Source organism: Sciurus carolinensis, chromosome 6 (assembly GCF_902686445.1).
Source record: "Sciurus carolinensis chromosome 6, mSciCar1.2, whole genome shotgun sequence".
In the NCBI taxonomy this organism is placed as follows: Eukaryota; Metazoa; Chordata; class Mammalia; order Rodentia; family Sciuridae; genus Sciurus; species Sciurus carolinensis.
Window position 1 is genome coordinate 58,380,522 of NC_062218.1, and position 13,416 is coordinate 58,393,937.

Here is a 13,416-nt window from a genome sequence, read left to right on the forward strand (position 1 = left end):
ATACTCACACAAAACAGGACAGTTAATGCTGTCAGTAGGTGATGTAATCATGTGGGACCACCACAGCATATATCAAGCCTTCAGTGACAAACTTTGCTATATTAGTACATGACTGTAATTTTATTGAGTAGCAGAATAATTTATGCTCTCACAACTTAGGTAGTCTTAACTATATGATTTCATGGAAAAGTATCCATGACAAAAGCAAGCACAGTTGTTTTTTTTTTAACTGAAGTTCATACTTTATTAGTTTTTTTCTCAGTTTTTCCCTAATGTCCTTTTTCTGTTCCAGGTTTCCAACAGTATATCACATTACATTTATTTGTTATGCCTCCTCTTGGCTGTGAGATCTAATTTTGAAAAATTTTAGAGCAGTAGAGAGTTCCCATATAAGCCCTCTTCTGACCCTGTGCAGACTTCCCTGTTGTTAACATTTTCCATTATTGCAGCATAATGGTTGTAGTTTATGGATGAATACTAATGTCTATGGTTTACATTAGGGTTCACTTATTATGTTGTACCTTCTATGAATCTGGACAAACATGGAATGTCCTGTATCCACCATGATTGCATCATATAGAATGTAAATGCTAGAATATATCTAGAAAGTAGATTATGTTAGCTGCCCTAAAAATGTCCTGCATTCCATTTCTTCTCCTTCCCCCAGGCAACCACTGGTTTTTTTCATTGTCTTCATAACTTTTCCCTTCCTAGAATATCAGTTAGCTGGAACTACAGAATGTGTAGCCTTTTAATATCTACTTCTTTCACTTGGCTGTATTCATTTAAGTTTCCTCTACCTCTTTCTGTCATTCCCAGGCTCATTTATGTCACTGCATAACATACCATTCTTTGGATGCACCATGATGTGCTTTGTATCCATTGACTTATTGAAGGACATCTTAGGTTACTTCCAAGTTTTGGTAAATCTGAATAAAGTTGTTGTAAACACTTATGTGGAAGTGTTTATGTGGACATAAATTTTCAAGTCATTTGAGCAAATACAAGGTGTGTGTCACTGGTTGCATGATAAGACTATGGTTGGTTTTTTTTAAGATACTGAAAATTGTCTTCCAAAATAAACAACATAGTTGCTCCTACATTTAAAAGAAGTTTTCTATTGAACAGTCTATACAAAATAAAGGTGTCTAAAGGACAGCAATGGGAGGGAGGATATAAGTGAAGCAAGTAAATGCAAATATTTCAGGGACCTACATTAAGGAAGAGTAATAGTGTAATGTTGATTTTCAGAAAGTGAATGATTTTTAAAGAGATCTTTGAAAAAAAAACTGTAATGTTTGATCTAGTGTAAAAAAGAAGAAAAAAATTACACATAAGTTATTTACCATCACAGTTTTTATGAATTTTTTTCTCCATGTTTTGCAAAGAGCTCCATCACACTAAATATTGTCACACAATTTGAATATGTGGCATGGCCATAAAATATACCTCATTTTTACATTATAGAGTGATATACTGTCAAGTTTCTGCATTTTGTGTGTGTGTCCAAGTGGCTTCCCCAATATAGTAACTTTGTCTTAGCTGATGTTTTCTCAAATATACTAGTCAATAATGATTAGAGGATTTTCATGTCTCGAAAGCACAGAAATATGCTGAAGTCCATTTTAAATGACCAAGAAAATAAGACATTATTTTTACTCATTAAGTATTAATGTTGAGTTCTTACAAACATGCAAATATACTAAGAATTTTTTCAAGAGTGAAACAGTTTCTATTCACATGGGTAAACCATATGAAGGGAAACATGCACATGTAATATAATAGAAAGAAAAAAAGTTATGTTTTTTATTGACAAAAAAACAATAAAAATTCAAAAGAAACTTCACATTATTGCCTTGTATCAGATTTCCAACTTAATTAGAATATGAGCTGACCAAGGGTATAAGGTTAAGGATTTGGAGCAGTGTTTTGTATGGCAGGGGGAAAATTTATGTACTGGAGGATATTTTTATTTGTTTTGAGGAGGATTTATATTTCCAGTTTTTAAAATTAGAATTTTTTTAAAATTTATTTTTATTGTAAACAAATGGGATGCATGTTGTTTCTGTTTGTACATGGAGTAACAGCATACCATTTGCATATTCATACATTTACATAGAGTAATGATGTTTGATTCATTCCATTTTTTTTTCCTTCCTCCTCAACCCTCCCACCTCTCTTTTCCCTCTATACAGTCCCTCCTTCCTCCATCCTTGCCCCCTCCCACCCCCCATTTATGTGTCATCATCCGCTTATCAGTGAGATCATTAGTCTTTTGGATTTTTGAGATTGGCTTATCTCACTTAGCATGATATTCTCCAATTTCATCCATTTGCCTGCAAATGCCATAATTTTATTTTTAAGTTTTTAAGATGATAAAACTTTAATATTTAGACATATTTGAGAGTAACATCACAGGGTATCTTGAAATTAATAATTACCACATTGAATGGTGTCTTAATTATAAAAGTAATATGTTTACTGTTGAAACTCAATTCAGAAGAATTTAAAGTCAAAAAGTGTAAGAGCCTCTTCATCTTACCCGCAAAAGATAACAGGCATTTAAATAATGTAGCTTAGAGTCTTTGTAATAGAGGCATATCCTATATTCTGGTCAATAAGTTATTATATTCTCAAGTATAACATATTTTCAAAACATTTCCATGTTCACCTCATTTATTTCAATAGCCATTAGTATTTCGTTATTTATATGAACATTAATTGACCTGATCAGCTTCTGATGGACATTTAGGTTGTTTCTAATTTTCAGTACTGCAAATAATGATATACTGAATACCCTGTACAGAATTCTAATGATTCACCTTAGGACTCTGATACCTCTGATATCTACAAGGGAGGGACTAAGAGGTCTCCTAAGAAAGAGCTCATCTCAAGTGAAAGGCAATTTAAGACTCACTTTCTTAGAATCTAAGACAATAGGCCTGCAACAGAGGGGACAACTGTGAGGATGCTGTGTCACTTGAAGTGTCTCCTTACCAGCTCCTATGCATCCACACATTCTCTAATCTCTCCAAGGTCATTAAAATTGCACAGTAGCATCAACAGATGCCACCACAAAGGGGCCAGGACACTCTGGGTAGTGGGAGGCAGGCTGAGCAACACCATATCTCTGTTGCTGCAGGATACCAAGGCAGAGGACAAGGACTGCAGGAGTGATCCCTGAGGATGCCAAGATTCCTTTAAAAGCTGGTTGAAATTCCACAAATGGGGTAGGAAAAGAACCAGAGAAATGATTGTGAATGTTGAGGATATCAGTCTGTATTTCTATCTCTAACCTGATATGGTCAACAGGAAACCCAAGCTGCAGATTTAACTGGATATTTCAAAAATAATATTTATGCTTAAATTACTCATGTTCAACGGAGTAATATGCTTACTGTGCATTAACTGGAACATGCTGTCATGTGTTCAAAATAACAGTGTGAGGGCATCCATGAGAATGGTGCTGTGGAATTACTAGAATTTCACTTTAATACAAATGAACATAAGCAGACAAAAATAAGAACAAAATAGACAATACAGCTACTAAAAAGTGATATGAAAATGAATATACTTTAAAATGGGTTAGTCAGAGCTTGAAATGACAAAATGGGTCACCTTCTCTACATACTTCCAACGTGCTTGGCTGTCCCCTGCTGCAGAGGCTACTGTGCTGCGTGACTCTGCCAAATAATTTAAAGCAAAGAACAAAATAATGCAGACATTTCTCTTAGGAAAATTTTACACATATCCACAAGATCACTATTTATTTTGTGTGAATGTGCAGATTTTGAAACTTGAATATTGCAGGAGATAACATGTAAAAAACAAGCTGTTGCTATTCCTGGTGTTCCTACAAAGGCAGATCTAGAACTTCAAAGTTCTACTTGCACAACAATCCCAGGAGCAGCGATAGGGACAGAAGATTCACTGAATTCACTAAGAGCAGGAAACCTAAGGATGGTTTTTTGCAAGCTCCTTCTGCTCACTCAAAGTTCTGGTCACACTGGTTAGTTGGAATTGGGTGAAGGCAGGCACGGGGTAGAGGCAGGATCACTGGATAAGGTGTCTGATGACTTGGTTCAGTTGATCAAAAGCCAAATGTCAGAGGAAAACAAAATCATAAGTTCTCTGAGTAACAAGAGGACCCAAGTCATCACAAAGACTAAATATGCAAGAACATCTGCATGTGTGATCTGTACATAAATATACATAGTTTACCAGAACCAGCCACTGGCAGGGCCCTGTGCTAATAAATAAACAAAAAAATATGAGGCATGTTGTTCATAGAATTCCAAGAAGCAAAGCAGAGCACTAAACCAAGCACAGGACCCTTCTAAATGTAAAGTCCTGTGTGACTGCACAGGTAGATGGCCCATGAAGCCAGCTCTGGGTGTACCATTCTGGGGAAGGGTACTCCTCAGAACAACCCTTTTGTAACTGCATAGCTCAGGAAATATTTGGCTGCATCTGAGATTGCATTATAACAAAAAGGAAGTAGGAATTCATATGATAAAAAAGAAGCATCTCTTTTTACCAAATGACATGAAGAGAAAAAGACATCTTTTAAACTACAGAGCCTAACTACAAAGTAACATACTATATAGCTTTATATATTTTTCTTTATGTAATCTTCATACGCAATCCTAATAAGTGAATCTAAAAAATACTTTTTTTTCTACAGGTGAAAAAATTATAGATCTGAGAGGTTAAGAAACTTGATCATGGTTACACTATTTTCTCTCGTAGGTCATTAATTCATTTGACAAGACTTATTGACCTCCTACTATCCCCTGGGAACTGAGACACTAGAGAGAAAATACCAAGACAAAAAAAAAAAAAAAAAAAAAAAAAGAAAGAAAGAAAAGAAAAAGAAAACAAGAACTTATCTCTAATCCTGGAGTTTTGTGAGGAGAGACTAGCATGAATAGAAAAAAATCTCACTCCTTTTTCAAAAAAGAAAATGGTAAAATTAATGAGTTTTATAAACAAGGTTGCCAGATTTAATAAATAAAAATTTAAGTTTTGCATAAACAACTACTAATGTTTTAGTATAAGTGTGGTTGAATGTTGGTGTTTCCCTCAAATTCATGTGTTAGAAACTTAATCCCCAAAGTGATAGTATTAAGAAGTTTTGCCTTTTGGAAAGTGATTAAGGAATGAGGGCATCACTTCACCAATGGAATTAGTACCCTTCCAAAAGAAGTTGAAGAGAGCTGCCTTATTCCTTCCACCATCTGAGGACATCTGTGAAGAACAGGCCTTCACCAGACACTGTTATCTACTGGCACCTTGAACCTGGATTCCTAGCCTCCAGAATTATAAGCAGGACATCTCTGTCTCATTACAGCAGTTCAAAGAAACTAAGGCAATATCCCATGAAATATTTTGAATATATTTATACTAAAAATGTTTTAATATTTATCAGAATTCAATTTTACCTGACTGTTTTGTATTTTCTCCAATAACTTCATTTATGAGGAAAAGTACACTGTTGTAGGGGAGGGAATTTTAACCTGACAACAGAGACTCAGAGGCTTCTCCAGAAAGGGAAAACTGGACTGAGATCTGAAAAATGTAAGTTGGTAGAGTGGAGGTAGGTTGAGGAAGGTGACAAAAGAAGACCAAATTTGAAGACTGTGGATCTGTCAATGGCTTGGGAATTGATAATATAAAAGGAGGCTCTGGAAGTGAGCATGGGCCAGATCATCCAGCATTTTGAAGGCCATGTTAAGATTTTAGCCTTTGTCCCACTAGACTGCACATGCTCTTTCCCTTCTTTGAAGAATGACTGTCCTCCCCACCACACTCAGTCCTCCTGACTTTTATCAAAGAAATTAGTCATCTTTAAGTCTGTTGTGGCAGCTAGAATGTGATTCTTTTGAAGGCTTCCAGAAGATACTTAGTAAATATTAACCGAACAACACAGGTTAGGAAGCTAACATGTTCTGAGTCCCCCTAGTACTAGTGGAAGTGCTCCTCATGTGTGCCCCTAAATGATAATATCCAACTGCTTGGTAGAGCTTGATAATCAGCATCTGCTGGGCCCAACCATGAAACCACTAACTTGAATGTCTAGGATGGAGTTCAGAAAAGTTCATTTAAACATGCTCCACAGAAAAGTATGTTGCACTGAGAACCACTGGTTTATTTGGTTATTCTAAGATTTTAATTATAGGATTTTCAAATACTAATAAATGATAAGGGAAAGCACTTGGTCTCATTTGTCATAAATCTCACTGCACTTGTGAATTGTCAGAAGGCCTCAAGGTTGTCAGAAGGCAGAAGCCCATCATTATACTGTCAGTCCTAGTCATTTATATTATATGCTGTCTATTGGAAAGAGATATAACAAGCATGTTGTGCATTAGGTAGTCAACAATAAGTATTTAAAATGTCACGGCAAATAGATATATCTGCTTTAAATTATGCTGAATTATTAATTTTCAAATTGGGTCTTTTAAAATGTTTTAATTCACAAAGTCTAGAATTTTATGAAAATTTTGAGTTTGAAAACTATTTTAATTAGAAATTAGGCTCTTCTTATTCCTAAAGGCATAATATAATATCTAATAGGCCATTTTCTCTAAAAAATGGAACCTATAGCCCCATGTAAAATTTCAATGAGTTAATAAAAATATTTCTTCCATTCTACTTATAAGCAAAGTTTAAATTTTTAAAAAATCATATATTTCTCCATTTCCTGAAGTGAAAGAATATTAGAACTAGAAAGAACCAACCATCAAGTCCATCCCAGTTCATTTATTCCAGGTTGTTCAATTCTTTCCAATGGGGGAAGCTATCACATGCAACTACTACTACCGTGGTATTTTTATATCCCATAATGATGTCTTTCTGGGGTGGGGCTGTAGCTCAGTGGTAGAGCGTTTGCCTAGCACATGTAAGGCACTGGGTTCAATCCTCAACAGCTCATAAAAAATAAATAAAATAAAGGTATTGTGTCCATCTACAATTTTAAAAAAAATATTAAAAATAAAAAAATAAAATAAGATCTATTTCTAGCAAGAATTAAATAGTAATTTCTCAGCTATCTCAAATAAAGAAGCTCCTAATTTAATCCACTACAACATTTTACACAGGTTGCTCAATTGTGCTGAGTGAATAAGTAAAGCAAACTCCAAAACAATGCAGCAATATTGTATCAAAAACTCCACACAAGTGGGGAGGGGGCTACCCCTCCCGGTCTTACAAACAGCCCTAATCTAAATGAGGAGCTCGTGTTAAAATGGACAAGGATATGTATCCCCGTGAAACTGCTTCAACAGAAATCTCGCGAAGGAACCGGGCAACATACTTGTGAATTGTAGGTTTATCCCTGGAAACAGCTGCATGGAATAAAAGGGTATTTTTACTTTCACTATCCACAGAAATCTTCCATTACTACCATAAGATGCAAAAAAACATAGTGAACTGCTTAAGAAAGCATTTTGACAGATCAGATGTTTTTATTCATAAAACATGTTATCAAAAGGTCTACTTAAGAGCTATTATTCCTAATTATAAGAAGGATTTTCTGCTATTCATGATCATGTGATATTTGCACATTATGATGCCTTTTCAGTAATCTCCTTGAATTTGGGAACAGCATCCTGTTCTCTGAAGCATTTTCCACATTTAAGGGATATGATAGTGGTAATAAGCAGGTTTGTTTTTTCTAACCTAAAAGCTCTTAGGGTTTTGTTTTGTTTTTTTCTAAACTAAAAGCTCTTCGGTCTGTTGCTCATAGCAGAGAAGCTTCTTTCACTGTCCGTGGGTCATGAAAAATATACTTGATTTTTCCACAACATCACCAAAAACACTCAAATATGATCCAGAGTTTCTTCCCATCCAGACAGCAGCTGACGTTGGATTTTATATTAGAATGTGAGGAAAAGTCTATTGTCTGCCTTTGCTGACAATGAAGGGCAAATTTCATTAAAGGAACAATTCTGAGATATTTCTAATTTTTTAAAAAGGTAAAATAGTTTTCTTTTTCCTTGCAGGGACTTTATTTTATAATATTTTTTTCCATTTGTAGAGAATTTGTATTTCCAAAGCTTTCTGAAAAAAAATCTTTTTTGCCTCAACACAACTCTGCAAGGTAAATAAGGACCTGGTTGAACTTTTTTATTTTCCCACATTTCTTAACTGTAGAGAAGGAACCCCAGGATAAATTGCCCAAGGTGACTTAAAATAATATTTGGTAAAGTGAGAAATAGGATCATTGTCTCCAGGTTCCTTGATAACTGCTTCTCTCCCCCCACTCATTCCCTGTCTCCCTCCTTCCTCAGTCCACTCCCTTCTTACTACATAGCACATACTTGCAAATTTGGGCTCATTCATTAAAGCCTGTAGAAAAGCCTTTGTCACTGACTTCCCAGAAAGTGGTTAAATAAGTAAAGAAAGAAAGAAAATGGAAGGTAGAATTTTTTTCTTAAATTTTCTATCGGGAATGACGTATCAATAGTTTCTTTTTTTCATTTCTATTGTTATTGCTTTTTTTGTATCAATAGTGTTTTCAGCGCACTTTTCATGTTATAAAAGAGGAATGCGGCGTGTCTTTTGTAAGCCATTCTTAAATCTCACTTGGAGGCTAGTCCTCCAGGTAAAAATCCTTGATGGTGAAGGAATAGATTGACACCACAGGATCTCACGAATCTCAACACCGAAGCGTTCACATGGAAACTTGCCACAAGCACGAGGCCTTTTGGAACTTGCCATTGAAAAAGGAGTGAACTCTTTTTCAAGGGCTCAATGCGACGTTCTCCTCTAGGATTATGAATAAGAATTAAACGGAAACTACTTTTTGCCCTGTCAATCAGCTAAATATGAAGGGAGTTAAATACGTCTCAGAGAGCAGACAATCAGGGCATCTCTGTTGTGGCGCCTTAAAAGATGCCCCAACTCTTGGTCCCATGGGGAGCGCTCGGTCGCTGCGGCGCCTTCCCGGCACTGCGGCGCACTGCGGCGCCGCCTGCCTGCCAGCAGCTCTGGTCCTACTGGGTTTTCCTCCACGCGCCACGTTACTGCCCGCCCCCACCGCAGTCTGCCCCACGGCGAGGCCCCAAGGGTCGCTGCTGTCCGCGTCTAGGGCTCAGCAGGGCATCCATCACCAGAGAGCCTTTGACGCACATGCGCCGGCTCCCAGACGGAGACTCCGTCGCCTCCCCTAGGCCTCCACCCAGTCCCGCCCCTCGCGGCTCTGCATTTGCATCACTCGCACACGTAGAGGGTGACGCGAGCGCCCCCAGTGCGGGCAGTCCGGGCGGTACCTCCAACCCCGGTGACTCAGCTCCACCCCCTCCACCCCCGCGCGTGGCAACTGAGGTCCCCGCACGCCCACAGAAAAGCTCTGTATTGTGCATCTGCGGAGGGATGCCGGCTGCCCCGAACCAAGTTCATCCTCATCCGAATTCTACGATCCTCGGGGGCCCAGGCAGAGGCGGTTCCCGCGACACACTGGGGAAAAGTATTCCCAATTCTAGAGCACAGGCGGATGGGGGAAAGCCCACCAAGAGACAGTGTCAGTCAGATGGGTTGGCTTATCGCCTCCACTTCCCTCCTTACCATCTGAAATGATCGGGGGTGGGGTATTATTTACTGGGGATGGTCCCTCTTCCCTGCCCAACTTCACACTCATTTGTCTACTTCGCTGTGCCCAACGAACAGTCAGCACTCAATAGGTTTTTGCCCATCGAAGGCGATGTGTAGAGATTTGCAGGCTCTCACAAAGAGCCATAGCCCCGCGGGTTTCCCTGCTCTCCATTCTTCTGCTCTCTTGCAGACACTGGACCGAGGCTTCGGGAATTTATGTGGAAGAGTTTGAAAATTCACGGTGTTTCTTTCAGGTTCCCGCAGCGCCTACTGCGGCGGCCACTGCTCTCCCGCCACCCTCACGTCTGCAGAGGGATCCCCGCTGAAAAGTTAAGCCCAAGGCTGCGGTGAGAGGTGAGCGCACAGGTTGGACACCCAGCCGGCGGCTCTTGGATGCTTGTTTTGATTCAACCTCCCCTTGCGGGTGAAAGCACCTAAGAAAAGGAGTGTGAAGATCCCTGCAGATGCTGCCCCCGCATCCCCGCGCTGCCCACCCACATCCCCCGGGAATCCCGGATAAAAGTGCGCCCGCATTCCTGACCTACCCCAATGAACCAGGGCTCACTCCATCTGCTTCACCCCGACTTTCAATGCTCCACTCCAGCAAGGGCGACCACCCGGTAGCCCCAGGCACCTGCAGCCGTTTTCCTGGGGCCAGGTGGGGCAAAGTTGAGCTTCTGCGAGGCTGCAAAAAGTTCCCCACGCTGCAAAGCCCGGTCTCCTGGTCCGAAAGGGAAATCTAGCAGAGCACAAAGTCTCGCCACTGCCAAGGACCCCTCACTCACCGCTCTAGCTGCCAGGGACCCCCTTCCCTGAGTGGTGTCAGCTCTGCAGCCGTTGCCTCGCGGGGGCCGCTCCGGCTCGCTTCCCGGGGCCGCCTCCGTCTGTTACTCTCTCCTGCAGCGCGCGGAGTGGTGACTCCTCGGAGCGTGTCAGAGGCGAGAGGAGGGGCGGGAAAGTGGCTCCGGGCTTGCACGCTGCGGTCCTTCTCCTCCTCCTTCGCCCGCCTTCCCCCGCCCCCCCGTACTGCAGTGCCGGGCGGCGGCGTGTAGAGAGTACAAGCGATGCGCAGGGAGGGAGTCACCGTGCGCGATGGAGGAGGGCGCAGCGCACGACTCGGCTTGCTGGGGGAAGTCGGGGTGCCGAGGCACCGCTGTGGGATGCGGGACTGAAGCAGGGTGGTGGTGGCAAGGCCACATCCAAATAGCGGATACTTTGGAGGAAGTCAAGATTCCGAGTTTGTAGCAGGGGAAAGGGACGACAGTCCTTAATTAGTCACCCGAGTGTGACTGTGCCTTACGCAGTTGGCGGCGCCCCGGGACAGGTCCGGCAAGATGCAAGGGAATTTTGACTGCTGGACCTGGCTAGTAACCGGGAAAAAGAGTGTGCCGCCTATTTCGGGGTGCGTGACTGACTTGTTAACTTTGATTTGGCTTACAGGAAGTCACCAAGCTGATCTAGGTTGCCCATTTTCCCCACCCCCCATTTCCCACGCCGGCATACAAGTCGAGAAGAAACTTGAGGCGCAGCAGGAGCAGACAGAACACCAGATAGGGCTAGGCAGTCAGACTCGATATTTAAATTTTAAAAAATCCAGGAGAATGGGGTTAGATGACTGAAACTTATTCATGCAAGGACACACCCAAGCCTGGCGCGCCCACCCCACCACAGCACTGGAAGGCGTTGCCTGCTCGGATGCCTTGCCCCCAACCGGCACCCGAACGCTGAGGGTAGCTGGGCATTCCCTGGTCCTTTGACCCTGCCAGCTCCATTCTCAAAAGCAACCCAGTGTGGTATGAAGCGTCAGCACAGGCGTATGCTTTCCCGCAATCATTACTCCTATAATGGTGACCTGAAGTGAGACAAAGTGTGGCGCCAGTGTAGGCTGCAGTGGGTGGAACTCACACACATCGTCTCTCAGCGAATGTATTCCATCCTTGTAATAGATGATTGAATGGATGGGTGAATGGATGGTTGTGTGGATATAAATACAAGCATGGAAATGTGCTGGAGAAGAACTATGGGGCTCCTTGAGGCTGGAGCCTTCTGCCCAGAGAAGCTGGTGGGGACGATATAGTCAACCCAGTCGAGCTTTCTGACTTGGATTGTGCCACCATAGAGGATTCTGTGGAGAGTAGAAAATGGAGACATCCCTTAGTCTCTCACTTTTCCTTTTCTGCAGTTCAGGCGCTTGGAACTCCCAATTAGGATCCTCCTGCCCTGTTGAGCCTACACTTCCTGGTTGATCTTTGAAAGCCTGCAGTTTGCTACCATGTTTGAAGCTGCAAGATAGTCAAAGATACACAAAAATTAGTGACCATGTTCATTTGCACATTGTGGATCTTTCTTCATGTAGATTCTAAAATGATTGTGTTGCTACCATATAAAGGAATATACCACAGGAGTGCATGTGAATGAAGCACTGGAAATAATATTGTGAAATTGAAAAATCATAAATGTGGATTCTTCACATTTTATATGTAAAATCTTGAGATCTCTACTGCAAAAAATGTACTTTAATTCATTCAGTTCCTAAATGGATACCCTCCTGAGCACCTGTCCCTCAAAATCACATAATAATGCTTTATTTCTGATTCCAGGGTCCTGTCAGGTACACTTCTTAACCCCAGTTCTCTTGGATCCTCCACTAAGACGATTCTTATTCTTGTCATCAAGTGTAAGAAAATGTTTTCTTTCTAAAAACACTTGTCTTGTAGGAACTGACAAGGATAAAGATGTATACCTACCCTGTCCCCAAACATCTCAGTGCTTTTCCTGCAAATCAGGGAGTTTATTCCTCAACATAGAATGTCTTTGTGATGCTAGAATGCAAGCCATCCTAATGTGCATCAAAGATCTGTTTTTGTATCTGCAAAGTGGTTTTTTAATATATATATTTTTAAATTGTAAATGGACACAATACCTTTATTTTATTATTTATTTTTATGTGGTGCCAAGGATTGAACACAGTGCTTCACACATGCTAGGCAAGAGTTCCCTCACTGAGCTACAATCCCAGCCCCTGCAAAGTGGTTTTATAAAAGCAATTTGCTCCAAGTACAGATGCTGTGGTGATTAAATATTATAATACACACAAGAAGCACAGTGTCTAGTACATAGTTGGCAGAGAAAAAAATATAAGTTATCCTTCCCCTTTCAATGGTCTGAGCAAGGTTTTCCAAAAGCAGCATTGTGGAGCATCAGTCCTATAAAATGTTCTGCAAACCTGAGTAGTGCCTGGCTTCTACCATAGAAATCTAGAGAGACCATGCTTTTGGAATAAGTCCACACTCCCTCCAGTTCTCCTCACCTCCACCTTGAGGTGTCAGTAGCAAGGCACAGATACCTACCCTTCTTATTCCCAACACAGCTTCTCCAACACCGCATGTCTTGAGTCCATCAGTGTTCATTTCATTAAGTGTTCATTTCCTATCAGAATGGACATTACCGTGAATGTCCATTAATATACCATGAGAAACCCCAGAATTTCAAATGTGTTTCTCATCTCCCACTTGTAAATGCTCCCAGGTTTTGCACATCCTGTATTCTAGAATTCAATCTATCACTAGTAAAATGCCCCATATGTCAACCCTTTGCCTCCTTATTCTAACAGAAACTTGGTTTTGCTCTTGAAACAGGCTGCTCCCTGCACATCTCAAATGGTGACTTTCTTTTTTCATCTCCAGGTCTTGCATTGCAATGTCTAGAGGTAGGAAGATATTAACCTTTCACATTTCATTATTGCTTCCAGAACATTCTTCATCCTTTCTCCCTAAAACCTACTTTGAATCTCCCTTTGTTAGGTTATCTACTCGTTACTCA

The 13,416-nt window shown here is 40.8% G+C and overlaps 1 protein-coding gene across 2 annotated transcripts in view; it reads right to left on the reverse strand.

The window, feature by feature from the left end:
• The window catches only part of Sv2c (synaptic vesicle glycoprotein 2C), a 240,181-nt gene extending 229,684 nt beyond the window's left edge, over positions 1 to 10,497 (reverse strand). The window contains exon 1 of one of the 2 annotated variants that reach the window (XM_047554849.1): positions 10,380 to 10,497. The gene's annotated coding sequence lies outside the window, so the exon portion shown is untranslated. Of the gene's footprint in view, positions 1 to 10,139; positions 10,259 to 10,379 lie in introns of those variants that run through there. The other variant, XM_047554850.1, reaches the window with a different exon arrangement.
• Between the last annotated feature and the right edge of the window lie 2,919 nt (positions 10,498 to 13,416).